At 32.6% G+C, this 21,232-nt stretch overlaps 1 protein-coding gene across 8 annotated transcripts in view; it reads right to left on the reverse strand.

Annotated features, from left to right (window-relative positions):
• The window catches only part of LOC107995718 (uncharacterized), a 166,591-nt gene that overhangs the window by 44,022 nt on the left and 101,337 nt on the right, over positions 1-21,232 (reverse strand). For 2 of the 8 annotated variants that reach the window (XM_062072242.1, XM_062072237.1), the window contains one exon: positions 12,122-12,201. The exons of the other annotated variants lie outside the window; for them this stretch is intronic. The gene's annotated coding sequence lies outside the window, so the exon portion shown is untranslated. The remainder of the gene's footprint in view (positions 1-12,121; positions 12,202-21,232) is intronic. 8 annotated transcript variants of the gene reach the window in all.

Raw genomic sequence — 21,232 nt, forward strand, 5'->3', positions numbered from 1 at the left:
GATGATGAATTTGTAAAAGGGTTTATTGTGGAAGGGTTGAAGAAAGGATTATGTGGAAAATAATTCAAGAATCTGCATAATTGGTGTTAAGAATACTAAAGTCAATTTGATCCTCTTAAATATTCCTTTCTTGTATTTAACATTGGGTCGATTCAAGAATTTTAGCATAATTAATGGTAAAGAAGATTAAAATCCATTTCATCTTCTTTACTTTCGTATCTTATCAAATCTATATTAAGTATCATTCTAATTTCGACCACGAGAAACAATCAAATTTCATATTTATTCGAAAAGTCGAGTGTATTAATATTTATCACCAACAAGGTTAATAACATTTATCAATTTTTTTCAATGGATTATTTTTCAATTAATTTGCATTCTAAATGCAAACTTACTTACTCTTTATGATGGTCTAAATACGTATATTATTCGGACCATGTGGTGGACCAATGTTATAAATTGTACTTCAAATCTACAATTGGACAACGGTGTCTTGTGACATCACGATTCAGGGTTCAATTGCGCCTCAAGGTTGCTCCTCTCGCGTGCCTTCGTTGGCCTATTTTTACACGCCATGGAAATTTTTTCAAAAGTTTATTGAAGCACGTATATATGTGACAACGAATGTACAAACGATAATTTATTTCATCTCACTCTTAATATTTATATTTTTCTTTAATCATAAAAAGATAAATTCCAAGTAAATTGATATTAATTTAAATTTTTTTTAAATTCGAGTAAAGAAATAGTCATTTTCAATATCGTTCGTTAAAAATCAAACAAATAATAACTTCAAACAACGAGCAATTTTTTTTTATTATTTCTATCATATGGACACATAAAAAAATTATATTTTCTAAATTGATATTTCATCTTGCTCCAATAAAAATTTGTTGTTCCACTTTCAAAAACGGAACACGTCTATTATACTACTACTATAAAAAAGAAAAAAAAAAGGAAAAGAAAAAAAAGAAGCAAAGAGTTTAAAGCTCACACGTCGTAAAACGGTATCTTCTTTCTCTCTTCCACGCCCTACAATGTGGCGAGTGGTGGGGGGAGAGATCTCGCCTCGTGATGGCCTTGAGCGGCCATCGATTTCACGCGAGCTATAAATCGCGTCTAGCTCCATTTTTCTAACGAACGATCTGGCTTATATTCGCGTTGCGCGCCAGCTGGTTTACAGCTGGAACGTCGACAATGTTGCTCTTTGGCCGTGTTAGATGATCGATCCGCTGGTGCTCGGTTCATAAATTTCCTCGGCGATATGCAAATTTTCAGCCGATACTCAACAGTCGGATCAAACGGTGGCTTTCTCGGCTCCGGTATGAATAATTATGCCGCGGTCTTTCAAGAGCGGCGTCTCGTTCGACAGAAGCCGGAATCGTAACGATCCTTCCAACGTACACGGATCGTAAATTTGCAATACCGATATGCAAATGGTCGAAGCGCGTGCTTATCGTCTCGGCCGACTAACCGTATCACAATCGCGTAATTGTCGGTAAATTGAGTTATCAGCGGCTCGTTTCAGCGGCTGTTCATTCCACGGTTACCCTTACTGTAATTTTACCGGTTTCATGATTTCGTTTCAGAAGAGAGCGACGTATTATGAAACGAGTCGTTTGTTAATTATTGTCGCTTTTACGATACGAGCGTAAAAGCGTGGTTTTATTCGTGGGATGTTGGAATGTTGGAATGAAATAAAGGTAATTAAATTTTAGAGTTAATTTAAAGAATTAAAATTTTGTCCGAACTATGAACGATGGGTTATGTTGTAATGGAGATTTAAATTTATTCCATAATCCTTTTGATTTGAACGGAATCTGAAGATTTTTGTGGATTACGTTCCGCGATTTGTATTTAATTATTTATTTTTCTTCGGTTAATAAGGAAATAATATTTATTTATCGATTTATCGATATTAATTATTATCTCTTATATATCTCTTTAAAAGAGAATTTTCCAATTTTCTAAGAAGATTGAAGATTCTTCTTTATATTAAATTTTCTTTTACATTGTATTTTATTATACTTTTAATATCGTTATTTTATTAATGATGATGTAGAAAATGTTATCTAATAAAAATAATTAGCAGATAAAATAGGAAGATAAACTGGGAAAGAATTCATGACTCATTCCAGTAGTTGTTCTTGAGTAAATATGTAGATTAATGTAGATAATATGTAGGTTAAATAGCCTCGAGTATGGTGATTTGATCGTGTAACAAATTATGTATCTGTCGACATTTGTATCACTACGTAAAAAAGATGGCAAAAAATTTTATTTTTCTTTTTTTTTTTTTTTTTTTTCTTTTTTTTTCTAATGGCTCGCTGCAAATGCGTGTTGTCGAAGAACTTTTTTTTGCTGAATAATGATAAAATCGGTTGATTTTGCATATTATATTGCGTCTTGAATACGCAAATTACTACTTGGAACGAAAGAACTAGACTTCCAAGGCGAGAAAGTCAGCGACAATAAAATCGTCTCTCTTCTCGACTTTTGACTATTTTCTTATCTATTGATTGATTGATCGATGCATAAACCTACTTCCTAGTTAATCCTCCAAAATTGCACTTCCTCCACATCAGGAGATCGTAAAATGGAAGACTTCAAAGAACTAGCAACTCTCTGCCAACACGTGTGAAGAAATACGAGCTTTGAAGACTCTAGAAGAGTATGATAAATATTAAGATCTAGGGAAATTTTCAATAATTGACGATTCTTATGAAAAATATTATAATTTTTAGTTATTTTCCACATTACACACAATTTATACTTTTCTTCTGAATCTATGCCTTGTAATATTTAAAAGTTACAAATTTATCATGTAAAAATTTACTTATTAAAAATCATCAAGCGTTATGCATTGAACGTGTTAATTTCCATTGGTCGGTGATTGGTCGACAATGCGTAGCTAGTTTAAAAAGTCAGGGTGAGAATCGCTGTAGGCAAAACAGTGACAGCGGAGGTTGATATCGGTCGGTAAATCGAGCTATCGAGCACATTTCGATTTTTTCGCCTAGCTGGAAAGCGTCCGTGGACCGTGCAAGCTATCTTCGCGGGTATCTTTTGCCTGGAAAGTGGGACGCTGCTGCGTCCACCTCTTTTATCTCTCTTTCTCTTTCTCTCTCTCTTTTCTCCTTTTTCTTCTTCTTTTTCACTTAACCTCCCTCTCCATTTTGCAGGACGTTTTATCACTTTGCTATCGCGCGTATAGCTCGCAATAAGTAGCGTAGTAGAAAGTACGAGCGTTTGGTGGTTGTATTTTAGCTTTCACGATCAGATAGGCCGGGGCCAGTGTACGCATGCGTGCCGCCATTTTATTATCGCGCTTTTGCTTTCCCGCCTTTCTTTCTTTTTCTCCCTTTATTTTTACCTGTTTCTCGAGCGTGACGATTTTTAAACCGGAAAAGACGAGTCGAATTCACTTGCGTGAATAGTGATTATTCGTTAAAATATTGTCTTTCTTAATAAATAAAATATTCTATTTGATATCTGTTTTCGGTTTTCAGTATATGATAATGAGATAGTTTGAAGAAGTATAATTTATTTGTCTCATTAAAAAGAAGATAAAGCTTCCTTATAACTCATAGAAAATTAAAAGAATATCTTAATTAATGTATTTAATTAATGGAATCTAAGATAGTATTTAATATTTAGATTTAAAGATAAATTATAATAACTTTTATTAGTGTTTACCTTTCTATCTTGCTAATACTTCCTATCTTAATCATCATAATTGGTGACCGGGATAACTCGAATTAGATTTGAGTTTTTGATTGATTAATTTTATAATATATAGTAGTTTTAATTTATTTCTATATTAAAAAGATTAAAATATATAAGTTTAGAATTTTATTTATCTTTCACGCTCCATTCAAATATAGAGTTTCGTGATTCTTATCAAATATTTTTTATTTTCTATCTCTCTACGTCTCTCATTTTCTCGGAGGAAAAAAATAGAGAAAATTGGGGTAATTTTACAGGAAAATTCTCGTAGTAGTTTACAGAGTAACAGAATTCTATCGTGCTCGCAAAAAAAAAAATCTCCCTACGACGAAAGGCGGCTGCAGGAAACCCGTTTCGTTCGCTGCACCCAAAACGAGGTTATCTCGGTTCTCACCGAGCCGCGCGTGCACCACGCGTGTAATTTCGATATTCTGCACAATTTCTGCCGTGTCGACATCGGCCACGACCCTTCTTATCCCTTCTCATCTCTCCTTTTTTTTCCTCTTCCCTTCCTCCGCGTACCGTTGCGTACAATAACCGACAGGAGAATTTCGTTTTCGATGTTTCGAATGAAAACACGTCAACTATCTTTCGAAAATGTAATCATTGTAATTTTCTCTCTTCGTTTCATTCATCGATGATGAGAAAGGTAGATGTTAAATTACTGAATATATATTGAAAAAAATAAATCGATATAGTTGTATCGTCATTTGGATAAATTTTTCCAAATTTGTAAACTCTAAAAAAAAGCGAGATATTGGATTTTTAAACGAATTTAAACGTGCAACTTCTCTCGAGGTTTCAAATGACACTTTAAACGGCAATAGACGGGAAACAAAACTGTTCCTCTCGTGAGGAGGGAAATCGATAATTCTCGAGTGTTAATCGTTATTTTGAAAAGGAAAAGTTTTCTCTCTCTCTTGAAAATATTTTTCTCTCAAACATTTCTCGTTTATACGATTCGTTGGCTTTAACTGCCACTAATCGAGAGAGTATAGATTGTTTCTAAATTTGACAAGCTTGAAATAAAATTGCAAAGCGCGTCAACTTTGTAACGTTTACGAGTTTTTTTCGCTTGTTAAAAAACGAGGATCAACAGACGATTTCGACAAAGGGAATTGTGGGATTTTTTTTCGTTTTTATGGAAATATAAAACCGTAGAAAGCATTGGTTTAATCAACCGTCGTCTGTCAAATTTCCTTTTTTGATAAAATAAGATAATATTTTAAAAAAGAGATACGAAATATTCATAACGAGAGTACGAGAATATCCATTGATTTGTTATTTATTGAGAAAAAAACAAATATAAAATTATAAATACAGTATCGAAGAAGACAGATCTCTCAGGGAAAAATTTACGAAATATCCTTGACTCCCAACACCAATACCATTATATCAATTTCACGGTATAATTTCAGATAAAATTTCCATCTTATCAAAAGTTAAAAATTGCGAATTCAAGAAAAGATAATTTTTAAAGAGAGGGATCTCGTATTATTCAAAAACGTTATAATAACAATTTTGGTCATATCGAAATAAAATATTTTAATTTACGAGCAATTTGCAGACAAAAGAGGGAAGGAAGATAGAGTGGGAAACGAGACATGTCCGGTTAAAAGGATCACAAAGAGAAAAAAATCGAGTGCAGTGCACTCAAGTGAAGGAGAGAGAGAGAAAAAAAAAAAAGAAAAAAAAGAGAGAAGAGAAAAATGTTTCTGGCGCACAGAGAAGAAAAACAGGGACGAACGAGACAAAGCGTCGTAATTTTTCGGCAACAGCTCGCGAATGTACGAGCTTTGCTGATTCTTTCATGATTTTTCTCGCTATCATGATCCGTCGATCGCGATCGAATACGTGCAAGCTAGCGATAGCTTCGAAAAACGAAAAGATTTTTGAGCAATTTTTTTCAAGTCACAAATAAAAATAAATTTTGAAATTTGTTTTCTTTTAATTCAAATGAAAAATTTGGAAACGTGTATTAACATGTATTCGTTGAATTGTGTTATTGAGGAGGAACAAGTTTAAAAAATATAAGTAAGAAAGGAAATTCATTCGGAAATATGTATGGAAAATAGTGGAGAAAATTGGTTTCGCATTTTTATCATTTTATACAGAAATATGGGTCACGAAGAAAGGATGGATTGAGAAAGAATTTTACGACGTTGAGGAAAATAAATGAAATAAAATGATACAGATATAGTTATTTTTTTCCCTTTCTCTTCTTTAAGAGTTTAATTGGAAATAAAGTTTTAGAGTATGAAATATGAAAAAAAAGAAAAAAAAAAGAGATAATATAGCCTAGTTTCCAGTTTTTGCAATTTAAAAATAAAAAAAATAAAGAAATGAATAAACCAAAAGATGATATAACCTAGTTTCCAGTTTTTGCAATTGAAGAATAAAAAAAGAGGCAAGAAATCAAATGGCCCATTACATTTTTTTTCAATATTTAATAAACAAATTCTTTCGTTTAATCTATTTTTTCTTCGATCCAAAATTATTTAATCCTTGTTCTAATATTCCAAAATCTCCCGATGTTAAAAGAAAAAATTTTCGTATAAAATTACTTTTACTTAATTTTTACGAACGATTAAAAAACAAATATTCCAAAATCTCCAGTTAAATACTCCTCTCATCTCCAAAAAAAAAAAAATACACAGGATTTCACAATATATTCCCCACAACTGTTCCAAAATCTCCACTTAAATACCACTACATTCAAATTCCTCCCAAAAAAAAAAAAAAGAAACGCGATACCATATAAAATCACTTTGACAATAATTTTCCTTACCTACAACTAAAGAACAAGTATTCCAAAATTTCCAATTGCATAACATCTCCGATTGTGTTACAACTCACTGGAACCAAAGCACCACGTAGTCTCTCCGTAGAATCGGTCGAAAAGTTGGAAGCGGGAGGATCGTGTGCACCCATCGCTAGTGCAACGCACGGAGGAGATAGTTGGGTGCAACGAGCGAGCGCGCGGGCGCAAGTATGTATGTGTGGGTATACGTGCGTGTGTCGTACGTGTACACGCGCGCGCCGACTGGGTAGGTGCACCGCCACGGAGGAGAGTAAACGCAATAACTGTATCTCTGGTCCAGGGGGTCACTGTTCCACGACGAGTCCGCTCGACTGTTCTCGGCTTCTTGCCTTATACACGGTGTCCTCGAAGCATCGTGCGCTACGGGGGGGAAAAGAGCGCGGGGAACCCGGTTTTTTTTCAGTTTAATGCGAAAAAATAATGGAAGATAGAAGGACGATGATTTTAATCGTGGATTGGTTTTAATATTTTCCTTTTTTTCCGTATCAGTGGATAAAATTTAATTGAATGAATAAAATTTTGTTTTATAGCGATACTTTCTTGTTTATTTTAGATTTATTTGACGATCATATCAGAAGTGTGAAATTTTATTTATAGATCATTATCTTCTATTTTTTCTTTCTCTCTCTCAACTAATGTTTGATTTGCATTTTCAAAAATTTCGTCGTTTAAAAATATATTTGTAATAAAGTAGATGGATCGTAATTTGCTGATACCGAGTCAGAAAATGTATTTATTGTACACGTAAAAACGCGTTTAAAAATATAAGCAGGCTTGGAAAACAAATAACATTACGGCATAAATGTATGTATGTTTATTGTTAGAGATTTTTTGAATAAAGATTGACGTAATTTCTCACGTTAAATCGTAAAATAGAATAATTTTAAATCGTTCAAATCTCGATCGTAACAATATCGCAAGAAAGAAAAAATTTTCGTGCCTCTAAATATCGCAAATTTATAATTTCTCTGGAAATACTTTCACGATAGTGGGAGATGAGAGAGTCGGAAGATTTTTCTCTTAAATTTTTTCCCGTGCTTTCAAGAATTTCCAAGTATCCTATTATTGGGATATGCCCAGAGATACATTTTTTCAATCTCGTTTCAAGATTCGTTTCTTCAATTTCCTCATTTCCGAATATTCAATCTTTTTGAAACCTTTAATCTATTATATCGAATGTGGAAGACAGGTTTCGAAGATATTTGAGAGATTTTTTTCTTCTTCTTTGATGCACAGAGAATTATCAATTTTTTAAAATATTTTTATAAAATTTATACATTGCGCTTTTGTTTCGATTCAACGATCAATTTCCAAAAACACGATACATTTCTGCAGTTGGGAGAAATTTTTCTGCGATAAATAAATAAATAAATTCCACTCTCCACTCTGCGAAATCCTTCGAGCGTGCACCGTTATTTTTCCACGGGTTGAACGAGAGGATCCGTGCTCGTTCCGGATCGATACCCGTTTGCCCCAGTTCGGCCACCCTTGCTTCTCGAAAAGTGAAAACAATCAGATGTCCACATGTCCCTGGCCACGTCGTTTCCCTTTCACTTCTTACCACCGGACCCGCGCCACCCTTAGCAAGAGCGCACCCTTTCCCTTTCGCTTTCCCTTCTGTCCGCTTTTCCGCCACAATGAACCGACGCCTACTAGAAAAGGGCCTGTTTATTCGTTATTTATTTTTTTAACGCGTTCCATCTTGAAATTGTCTAACAGTTGATTAATTTAACTTTTTTCTCCATGCATGAAATTAGATCATTGTCAAGAAATTTTAATAAAAACGACATGTATGAAACATTTTTAATATCACGCTTAATATTATTCTCCTCGATTTATAATTAGAATTACTTGTCAGAGGGAAAAGTAATGTGGATAAAAAAGTATAATTTTAAAGATAAATTGATCGAAAGGAGAACGTCGAATGATGCGCAGCAAATGAGATTAATAGATCGAGATTGTAATTAAATAAATAAAAAAGGAAAAGGGGAGGAGAAGGGAAGTTTTTTTTACAGAATTTTCTCCGTTCTTTTTCCAATCGATTTAGCAAAATTGATCCGGTCGCGCGTGAATTCGCGCGAGCGCGCTGCTCCTCCACACCCCGTTTTCCAACCCCCGAGGGTCCACAACCACCACCACCTTCTCCCTCGTTTTTCTTCTTCCTCGTTTTTTTTTCGCGCGTGCTTCCCCACGGTTTACCCGGAATAATGACCCAATAACACAGCTGACCGGGATTTACGTTCACAGCCCGTGAACTGGATCCGCAAGGCGAGCGTGTTAACGAGTTGCCGGGAACAATGGGATACACGCGAGAGAAATCGGCCGCAAAAATTCCCGTTTGAATATTCCACCGGGTTTGGAGTCGTGGCTAATAGTAATAAATTTCGATGAATAATATCGATTTTGGGGCGATGATTCCACGTTGATTATTCGATTTTCCAATAAATAAATATATTTCCAGGATATTATTCCTGTTCGAATCAATCATTTCCTCATTAAATAATAATCGCGAAAATATAATAACCAATTTTAAACTCGAATAATCTCGTTCACCACATTTTCGAATAAATATCTTCCGGTGGGAAAAATTTAATTGAACTGAAGTTACGAATAAAATTACAATCGATATCGTTTGTTCGATTTCTCAGAACGAGAAAATAAATAAACGAAGCTAAGCGGATCGCGAATAGCTCTCGTTTACCAAACACGACAATCGTCGCGCACACCTCGATCCTTTCCAATCCCCTTGGATAAACGGAATACTTAACATCCATATCGTCATCATCAGCATCATTGTGCGCACAATCTGCCCACGAAGCGAGCGTCATCGCTCCGTGCTCGAAACATTTCCCTGTGAGAAAATCTAGAGACGGATAGAGAGAGGGAGCGACGATCGTGAAAAATCGATGGAACGCGGACGCGATTGGGAAATGGGCGGCAAACATCATCGGTAAACGCGGTGACGCCATTGATCGAGCGGTCGTTATGGTAATCTCGCCGTTGCAAAAGAGAACGGGCAACGTCGCTTCGAAGGGGACAACACCCGATTTGTCCATGGGCGCCTTTTCACCCGCCGTCGGGAAATTCGATTTTTGCATAAACACGTGGGTTCCGGTGGCGCGTGGGCGGATCAGACCGACGTGGGCGATCACGGCGCGATTACGGTGTTCGATGATGCGTCATCCTCCTCTCGATCCCCTTTGGAAACCGGAATTCGGGCCTACTGTTCCGGGAAACACGGTAGCGTTTTGCGCTCTCTTTAGGAGAAGGAGGAGGAGAAGGAGAGTTTTGAGATGGATTTTTGATAATTTTTTTCCTCTGGCACGTTTGAGAATGTGGAAGAGGAGAGTGGTTTAGATACTTTTGTGCGAGAGGTTATCTCTATCTCTTCCTTTCGATCCTTCAAGAAGATATCTTGCAAACATATTTTCATTCTAATTATTCGATTCAATTCTAATTATTCATTTGGAAGAAATAATAATCTTCCAAATATCGTTCACGATGTTCGTACAAAATTATCAAAATTTTCCTTCGTCGAGAAAATTCACGAAACTCGAAGCAGATGTTATTTTTCACTCTCCATCTCTCTTTTGCAATAACTATCACGCTGAACAACTCGATAACGCGTTATCACCGCCCAAAGCGAGCCACAAATCAAACAACAAAGCTTGCCCGCCAAGTATTCTTAGCTTCTCGATAAAAAAAAGAAAAGAAAAAAAGAAGAGAAATGTCGAGTTACGAGAGTGTCGTTGCAAATAAATCGCAACAACGAGACTCGTATTTTTTCGCTGTAACGCGATCCTGTTTTTTCACTTCTTCTTCTTTTTCTTCTTCTTCTAAAAAGTGATAACAACTAACCCGTGTATCGCTTCTGCTCGAAAGAACGATACAAGGGAAAGAAAAGAAAAAAAAAAGAAGAAGAGCATTCTTCTGTATTTTCTTTCCTTCACAATTTTTTTTTTCCTTGCATCGAGCTTTTTTTAAGACTTTCTTTACGGAATGGAATGGAAGATTAATGGAGAACGATAACGTATCGATCCACGCGATGATTGATGATGGCGAAATTAATTAGATTAAATGAAATCGACGTATAAAGAGGGATTAAAGAGGGTAAAAAAAACGAGGGTGATAAAGCGATACCATTTTTTCCAATAAAGATCCTTCGATACAACTTAATTCTCTGACTGACACATTACATCATGAATAATCTCTTCCTTATCGTTACACTAATTTCAATTTCGATTTTTACGAGTATAATATATGGACGACGCTCATCTTGGATGATATTGGAATCTTTCCTCTTCCCTGACCCTTCGTCTTCTCCAAAAATCTCCGAATCATTGAAAACAATTTTCTCTCTAAAAGAAAAAGAAGAAGAAGAAGAAGAAACGATTGTGAACGATTTTAAAACGAAACGAAATAATTATCCCATCATTCGACACGGTGCAACCACAAACGCACAAACACTTATGAACACAATCGCGTGCGTGTAAGTCGGACGTTGAGTGATGATATCAAGTATATATACGACTGTGTGTCACGGGTCATCGGCCCTCGGATATTCTTGGCAATTCTCTCTCTGCCTCCCTCCCTCCCCTCCCTTTCTCTAACTCTCCTTTTATTTTATTTTTCCCTCGGTCTTCGACGACCCCAGGCAGCCCAAGAGAGACGAGATCCTCGATATCTCGCATCTCTCTTCCTCCACACCGAGACTTCTTCTTCCTTCTCCTTCTCTCGCCCTCCACCCTCTCTCGATCGCCTTCCAATAATTCGATCGAAGGGACATCCTGCCCTTCCGGACGCGGCTAATGAGAAAAATCATAGAGAGGGAGGATGAGGAGGAGAAGGAGAATCGATCCTTTCCTGTCGCCCTCTTTTCTCTCCAAGATTCTTCAATTGGAACGTTGTCAGGGGAGTGTACGTGCGTTTCGAAGGGTAAGAAGAGAGAGAGAAAAGTGTTTTTTTATGGATTTTGGACAAATTAATTAGTTTCTTTCCGATTGGTTCATTTCATTCATTTACTTTTAATTACCCTCGTTCGAGGGTAAGGATTTTCCACTCTCGAGTTATTTTTTTCACTGGTAAATAAATATTTTGAAAAGATATTCTAAAGAATTTTACTCTCGAATATATTTATTCATTGAATTAAGGAATGGAATATGATGGGATATTTGGCAACGATGAGGAGGGTAATTGGTGATTAGTCAGTTTATACAAGGAAGGGATTTTTAGGTGTGAATGAACTTTAATTTTTTATCGTTTTTTCAAGATTTTTAATGTTTTATTTTTTATGAAGTTGGTTAATGAGATACAGAATAGGTGGAACAGAATATGAAACTATGAAAGTAAATGAGAGTTTATGGTTTTGAGATGCTGTGAAGATCTTTACTTTCCCTTGTAATTCCTTTTTCCAAGTATTTTTAATTTTAAATAAGTTTAAATATATCGTGAACGTAATTTTACAAAATGAAAAATATAAAAAATTGAAACTTTGCACCATCTCGAATATTAATTTTTCAAAAATTTCAAACTTCTTGTTACGCCCTGAGATGAAAGGTTTGAAAATGGTATTACCTGTCCAAAATAAGCACAGGAGAACAACGAAGGAGGGTAGGCTCAGGAGAAGAATGAATTCGATGTTACGTGTTTCTTACCTGTAACAAAAAAGAAAAGGGAAGGGAAATTATAAAATTTAAAGAAAGATACGAATGTTGTTTGTGCGAGACAAAAAAATTGGTATTTCAAGTTCAAAGTTAGTAGATTCTACGAAGCGAGGAATGCTGCAAATACGAATAAAACTCGATACGATAAAAGCTATAAATAGAACGAGAACGATATAAAGCTTATTCTAATCTTTTTTTCTTTCTTTCTTTTTCTCGCTGATATTTTTTCTTCTTCACCGAGATTCTTCCACTCGAATCGAAAAATTTTTCAAACAGAAATTCATTCGAACGTTTTACTTCTATAATTAAAATCGTGATTGTGTCGATTTCGAAATTTCGAAATATTCTTTGTTTTAAATAATAAAATAACAAAAACATAAAGTACATAAGTAGTACAAATGTATATTCAAAAAAAATAGGATACGTAATTCTATAATTTGTTTAGAGAAATTTGTTTCAAGAAAATACCACTACAAAATCATTACCATTTATTGGTTTTTAATGGAATGGACAAGAAATTTTTGCAAATTCGTAATCCGTTTCCTGATGTATCCTGTGTAAGAAACGAAGGGCACGATGATAAAAGAGAAGAAAAGGGATGATAGCCGAGAACGTCGAAGATTCATCACGTGAAATAACCGAGAAAAACAGAAACGAGAGGCATTAGTTATTCCGGACAACGAGCAACCATTAAAATCGCAACGCGTTCGAGTAGCTTCATCATCGTCATCGTGATAGATTATGGGCAAAGAATCACCATGTCCGCCGTTGAAAACTAAAACCTGTCGTTTACACGCTTCGTTTCAGGTACGTGGAAAAATAAAGAATATTAAAAAAAAAAAAAAATTGAAAATGTCGAATTTTTGTAGACATTGTGCATAAAATCATCTATCATTCATTAGGACGATTACAAAGTAAGATGATAAAAAACGTTTCGAATATTATTTTTATTAAGTTATGAGTGTAATATATAAAGTCTATTCCATTTGAATGTTTGATTATAAATAAAGAGGATAGAATAGAAAAAATAAAATTGATATTTAAGATAACAATAATAGTAATAAATAAATATTGGTCGAGTAATTAAAAATGTTTATGCAATTATTCTTCTTATATAGTTTTCTTTAGATAAATATATAATATTAAGGAATATGGACAATCTGAGATAGCTGTCGCGTTTTCTGTAGTTTTATTCTACTAACTTTCTATGCCGTACGAAATATGCTTGATACTCGTTACTAGTCTTTCCTTTTCTATTAAAAATTCTTTTTAGTTCTTTTTTTTTTTTTTTTACTATCATTAAAAGATCTTTGTTAAATATTATTATGATACAGAATTTTATCATTTAAAATTTATTTATATTTTTACAATTATTAAGAAATTTAAAATATTTTGCTTCTAAAATTATAGGCAATAATTTATAATTTCATTGCCAAAATTGCACATAATTTTTTGATCACTAATGAAAAAAAGGAAATTTTGTTACAATTCCAATTTTATGATAGTTCTGATCATTTTCAAGTATTCAAGCATTCAAATTCGGATATCTATAGTTTCAAGCAACAGTAAAAGAATTCTTATATGTATAAAATTGTTTTTTATTAAATTTTATAAATATTTGTATTTTTATATAATATATATATAGATATAACTTATATATTTTTTTATATTTTCAGATATCGTGTATGAGTTATATATATACACATAAAGTCAAGGCAATATCACGCACGACCTTATGTATACTTTGTTTCGATAAAATTAAAAAAGACTTTTAAAATTTCTGGAAAAAGTAAGTGCAGTATTCAAAAGTAAGTATAAATTAGATAGTATAATTTAAATTGATGATAAAAAATGATATATTATAATGGTATAAGTCTTTTATACATTGATTCGTGAAGGAATTATGAAACTTAATATCGATTTTTTAAATAAAATCATACTTTTTTTAATGCTGCAGTAAATATATCTCACCATTCTCTATAGAAAAGTATTAAAGCCCATATAGCAAATAATTTATAATTTAAAAGATATTTAAATTTAATTAAATATCTTTTAAACTAATGGTTATTTGTTATGAATGGTTTAATATTTTCTTTTTTTATAGAGAATATCGAGTTTATTACTGTGGCAAACATATGATTCTATTTAAAAAATCGATATTAACATTCATAATATCATCACGAGTCAACCAATAAAAAAACTAATATCATTATAATATATCGTACCTTATCATTCAATATGATAGTACTATCCTATACCTAATCCTATTCCTCATCCTTTATTCCTATCTTATCCTATTTTATCCTATTCTCAATCCCTTAGAATTAAGTAAACTGTTAAAAAATGATTAATTGGCTGAAAATACGGATGACTTAAAAGGTAAGTATGAGGTAAGTATATAAGGTAAGTATAAAAGGTAAGTATGAAAAAGTACTCTAAATTACATAATTTTCATAATTATGTTACCCTGATAAAAATAGTATAAAATACAATATAATATAAAATATATAAAATTGGCAAAAATATCAGTCTTGAAATTCTAGGAAAATTACGTGCAACCTCTTATTACATTATGTTATCCTAATAAAAAGATAAATATTCGAGCTCTCACTTGGTCAAAAATTCGATTTTGTATTAGGAGAACATGATACGATAGGAGGTCTTATATTTTACATTTTCTTAAATATCTCCTAAACTAATCGTTTTTCGCTATATATGGCCTAATACTTTTTTATAGAGAATACAGAGACGCATCGATTGATGCATTAAAAAATATACGATTCCATTAAGCAAATACAATTGACGTTGATAACTTTTTTATGGGTCCACCTACGAAAAAACTGAGATCACCAGAATGTAGCCCTTTCGAAACCATTCAACTTTTATTCCAAGCATTTTTTAATATTCTGAATAATAAGCGAGATATTCAAGAAAAAATGTTACGATCAAAATTCACTGAGGGATAGAAAAATTTTTGTCGAAAAATTCGATTTTGTATTAGGAGAACATGATACGATAGGAGGTCTTATATTTTACATTTTCTTAAATATCTCCTAAACTAATCGTTTTTCGCTATATATGGCCTAATACTTTTTTATAGAGAATACAGAGACGCATCGATTGATGCATTAAAAAATATACGATTCCATTAAGCAAATACAATTGACGTTGATAACTTTTTTATGGGTCCACCTACGAAAAAACTGAGATCACCAGAATGTAGCCCTTTCGAAACCATTCAACTTTTATTCCAAGCATTTTTTAATATTCTGAATAATAAGCGAGATATTCAAGAAAAAATGTTACGATCAAAATTCACTGAGGGATAGAAAAATTTTTGTCGAAAAATTCGATTTTGTATTAGGAGAACATGATACGATAGGAGGTCTTATATTTTACATTTTCTTAAATATCTCCTAAACTAATCGTTTTTCGCTATATATGGCCTAATACTTTTTTATAGAGAATACAGAGACGCATCGATTGATGGATTAAAAAATATACGATTCCATTAAGCAAATACAATTGACGTTGATAACTTTTTTATGGGTCCACCTACGAAAAAACTGAGATCACCAGAATGTAGCCCTTTCGAAACCATTCAACTTTTATTCCAAGCATTTTTTAATATTCTGAATAATAAGCGAGATATTCAAGAAAAAATGTTACGATCAAAATTCACTGAGGGATAGAAAAATTTTTGTCGAAAAATTCGATTTTGTATTAGGAGAACATGATACGATAGGAGGTCTTATATTTTACATTTTCTTAAATATCTCCTAAACTAATCGTTTTTCGCTATATATGGCCTAATACTTTTTTATAGAGAATACAGAGACGCATCGATTGATGCATTAAAAAATATACGATTCCATTTAAGCAAATACAATTGACGTTGATAACTTTTTTATGGGTCCACCTACGAAAAGCTGAGATCACCAGAATGTAGCCCTTTCGAAGCCATTCAACTTTTATTCCAAGCATTTTTAATATTCTGAATAATAAGCGAGATATTCAAGAAAAAATGTTACGATCAAAATTCACTGAGGGATAGAAAAATTTTTGTCGAAAAATTCGATTTTGTATTAGGAGAACATGATACGATAGGAGGTCTTATATTTTACATTTTCTTAAATATCTCCTAAACTAATCGTTTTTCGCTATATATGGCCTAATACTTTTTTATAGAGAATACAGAGACGCATCGATTGATGCATTAAAAAATATACGATTCCATTAAGCAAATACAATTGACGTTGATAACTTTTTATGGGTCCACCTACGAAAAACTGAGATCACCAGAATGTAGCCCTTTCGAAACCATTCAACTTTTATTCCAAGCATTTTTTAATATTCTGAATAATAAGCGAGATATTCAAGAAAAAATGTTACGATCAAAATTCACTGAGGGATAGAAAAATTTTTGTCGAAAAATTCGATTTTGTATTAGGAGAACATGATACGATAGGAGGTCTTATATTTTACATTTTCTTAAATATCTCCTAAACTAATCGTTTTTCGCTATATATGGCCTAATACTTTTTTATAGAGAATACAGAGACGCATCGATTGATGCATTAAAAAATATACGATTCCATTAAGCAAATACAATTGACGTTGATAACTTTTTTATGGGTCCACCTACGAAAAAACTGAGATCACCAGAATGTAGCCCTTTCGAAACCATTCAACTTTTATTCCAAGCATTTTTTAATATTCTGAATAATAAGCGAGATATTCAAGAAAAAATGTTACGATCAAAATTCACTGAGGGATAGAAAAATTTTTGTCGAAAAATTCGATTTTGTATTAGGAGAACATGATACGATAGGAGGTCTTATATTTTACATTTTCTTAAATATCTCCTAAACTAATCGTTTTTCGCTATATATGGCCTAATACTTTTTATAGAGAATACAGAGACGCATCGATTGATGCATTAAAAAATATACGATTCCATTAAGCAAATACAATTGACGTTGATAACTTTTTATGGGTCCACCTACGAAAAACTGAGATCACCAGAATGTAGCCCTTTCGAAACCATTCAACTTTTATTCCAAGCATTTTTAATATTCTGAATAATAAGCGAGATATTCAAGAAAAAATGTTACGATCAAAATTCACTGAGGGATAGAAAAATTTTTGTCGAAAAATTCGATTTTGTATTAGGAGAACATGATACGATAGGAGGTCTTATATTTTACATTTTCTTAAATATCTCCTAAACTAATCGTTTTTCGCTATATATGGCCTAATACTTTTTATAGAGAATACAGAGACGCATCGATTGATGCATTAAAAAATATACGATTCCATTAAGCAAATACAATTGACGTTGATAACTTTTTTATGGGTCCACCTACGAAAAACATGAGATCACCAGAATGTAGCCCTTTCGAAACCATTCAACTTTTATTCGAAGCATTTTTAATATTCTCAATAATAAGCGAGATATTCAAGAAAAATGTTACGATCAAAATTCACTGAGGGATAGAAAAATTTTTGTCGAAAAATTCGATTTTGTATTAGGAGAACATGATACGATAGGAGGTCTTATATTTTACATTTTCTTAAATATCTCCTAAACTAATCGTTTTTCGCTATATATGGCCTAATACTTTTTTATAGAGAATACAGAGACGCATCGATTGATGCATTAAAAATATACGATTCCATTAAGCAAATACAATTGACGTTGATAACTTTTTTATGGGTCCACCTACGAAAAAACTGAGATCACCAGAATGTAGCCCTTTCGAAACCATTCAACTTTTATTCCAAGCATTTTTAATATTCTGAATAATAAGCGAGATATTCAAGAAAAAATGTTACGATCAAAATTCACTGAGGGATAGAAAAATTTTTGTCGAAAAATTCGATTTTGTATTAGGAGAACATGATACGATAGGAGGTCTTATATTTTACATTTTCTTAAATATCTCCTAAACTAATCGTTTTTCGCTATATATGGCCTAATACTTTTTATAGAGAATACAGAGACGCATCGATTGATGCATTAAAAATATACGATTCCATTAAGCAAATACAATTGACGTTGATAACTTTTTTATGGGTCCACCTACGAAAAAACTGAGATCACCAGAATGTAGCCCTTTCGAAACCATTCAACTTTTATTCCAAGCATTTTTTAATATTCTGAATAATAAGCGAGATATTCAAGAAAAAATGTTACGATCAAAATTCACTGAGGGATAGAAAAATTTTTGTCGAAAAATTCGATTTTGTATTAGGAGAACATGATACGATAGGAGGTCTTATATTTTACATTTTCTTAAATATCTCCTAAACTAATCGTTTTTCGCTATATATGGCCTAATACTTTTTTATAGAGAATACAGAGACGCATCGATTGATGCATTAAAAAGTGTACGATTCCATTAAGCAAATACAATTGACGTTGATAACTTTTTTATGGGTCCACCTACGAAAAAACTGAGATCACCAGAATGTAGCCCTTTCGAAACCATTCAACTTTTATTCCAAGCATTTTTAATATTCTGAATAATAAGCGAGATATTCAAGAAAAAATGTTACGATCAAAATTCACTGAGGGATAGAAAAATTTTTGTCGAAAAATTCGATTTTGTATTAGGAGAACATGATACGATAGGAGGTCTTATATTTTACATTTTCTTAAATATCTCCTAAACTAATCGTTTTTCGCTATATATGGCCTAATACTTTTTTATAGAGAATACAGAGACGCATCGATTGATGCATTAAAAAATATACGATTCCATTAAGCAAATACAATTGACGTTGATAACTTTTTTATGGGTCCACCTACGAAAAAACTGAGATCACCAGAATGTAGCCCTTTCGAAACCATTCAACTTTTATTCCAAGCATTTTTTAATATTCTGAATAATAAGCGAGATATTCAAGAAAAAATGTTACGATCAAAATTCACTGAGGGATAGAAAAATTTTTGTCGAAAAATTCGATTTTGTATTAGGAGAACATGATACGATAGGAGGTCTTATATTTTACATTTTCTTAAATATCTCCTAAACTAATCGTTTTTCGCTATATATGGCCTAATACTTTTTATAGAGAATACAGAGACGCATCGATTGATGCATTAAAAAATATACGATTCCATTAAGCAAATACAATTGACGTTGATAACTTTTTTATGGGTCCACCTACGAAAAAACTGAGATCACCAGAATGTAGCCCTTTCGAAACCATTCAACTTTTATTCCAAGCATTTTTTAATATTCTGAATAATAAGCGAGATATTCAAGAAAAAATGTTACGATCAAAATTCACTGAGGGATAGAAAAATTTTTGTCGAAAAATTCGATTTTGTATTAGGAGAACATGATACGATAGGAGGTCTTATATTTTACATTTTCTTAAATATCTCCTAAACTAATCGTTTTTCGCTATATATGGCCTAATACTTTTTATAGAGAATACAGAGACGCATCGATTGATGCATTAAAAAATATACGATTCCATTAAGCAAATACAATTGACGTTGATAACTTTTTATGGGTCCACCTACGAAAAACTGAGATCACCAGAATGTAGCCCTTTCGAAACCATTCAACTTTTATTCCAAGCATTTTTAATATTCTGAATAATAAGCGAGATATTCAAGAAAAAATGTTACGATCAAAATTCACTGAGGGATAGAAAAATTTTTGTCGAAAAATTCGATTTTGTATTAGGAGAACATGATACGATAGGAGGTCTTATATTTTACATTTTCTTAAATATCTCCTAAACTAATCGTTTTTCGCTATATATGGCCTAATACTTTTTATAGAGAATACAGAGACGCATCGATTGATGCATTAAAAATATACGATTCCATTAAGCAAATACAATTGACGTTGATAACTTTTTATGGGTCCACCTACGAAAAAACTGAGATCACCAGAATGTAGCCCTTTCGAAACCATTCAACTTTTATTCCAAGCATTTTTTAATATTCTGAATAATAAGCGAGATATTCAAGAAAAATGTTACGATCAAAATTCACTGAGGGATAGAAAAATTTTTGTCGAAAAATTCGATTTTGTATTAGGAGAACATGATACGATAGGAGGTCTTATATTTTACATTTTCTTAAATATCTCCTAAACTAATCGTTTTTCGCTATATATGGCCTAATACTTTTTATAGAGAATACAGAGACGCATCGATTGATGCATTAAAAATATACGATTCCATTAAGCAAATACAATTGACGTTGATAACTTTTTTATGGGTCCACCTACGAAAAAACTGAGATCACCAGAATGTAGCCCTTTCGAAACCATTCAACTTTTATTCCAAGCATTTTTTAATATTCTGAATAATAAGCGAGATATTCAAGAAAAAATGTTACGATCAAAATTCACTGAGGGATAGAAAAATTTTTGTCGAAAAATTCGATTTTGTATTAGGAGAACATGATACGATAGGAGGTCTTATATTTTACATTTTCTTAAATATCTCCTAAACTAATCGTTTTTCGCTATATATGGCCTAATACTTTTTATAGAGAATACAGAGACGCATCGATTGATGCATTAAAAATATACGATTCCATTAAGCAAATACAATTGACGTTGATAACTTTTTTATGGGTCCACCTACGAAAAAACTGAGATCACCAGAATGTAGCCCTTTCGAAACCATTCAACTTTTATTCCAAGCATTTTTAATATTCTCAATAATAAGCGAGATATTCAAGAAAAATGTTACGATCAAAATTCACTGAAGGATAGAAAAATTTTTGTCGAAAAATTCGATTTTGTATTAGGAGAACATGATACGATAGGAGGTCTTATATTTTACATTTTCTTAAATATCTCCTAAACTAATCGTTTTTCGCTATATATGGCCTAATACTTTTTATAGAGAATACAGAGACGCATCGATTGATGCATTAAAAATATACGATTCCATTAAGCAAATACAATTGACGTTGATAACTTTTTATGGGTCCACCTACGAAAAAACTGAGATCACCAGAATGTAGCCCTTTCGAAACCATTCAACTTTT

The sequence above is a fragment of the Apis cerana genome, linkage group LG3, assembly GCF_029169275.1.
Source record: "Apis cerana isolate GH-2021 linkage group LG3, AcerK_1.0, whole genome shotgun sequence".
NCBI classification, from domain to species: domain Eukaryota; kingdom Metazoa; phylum Arthropoda; class Insecta; order Hymenoptera; family Apidae; genus Apis; species Apis cerana.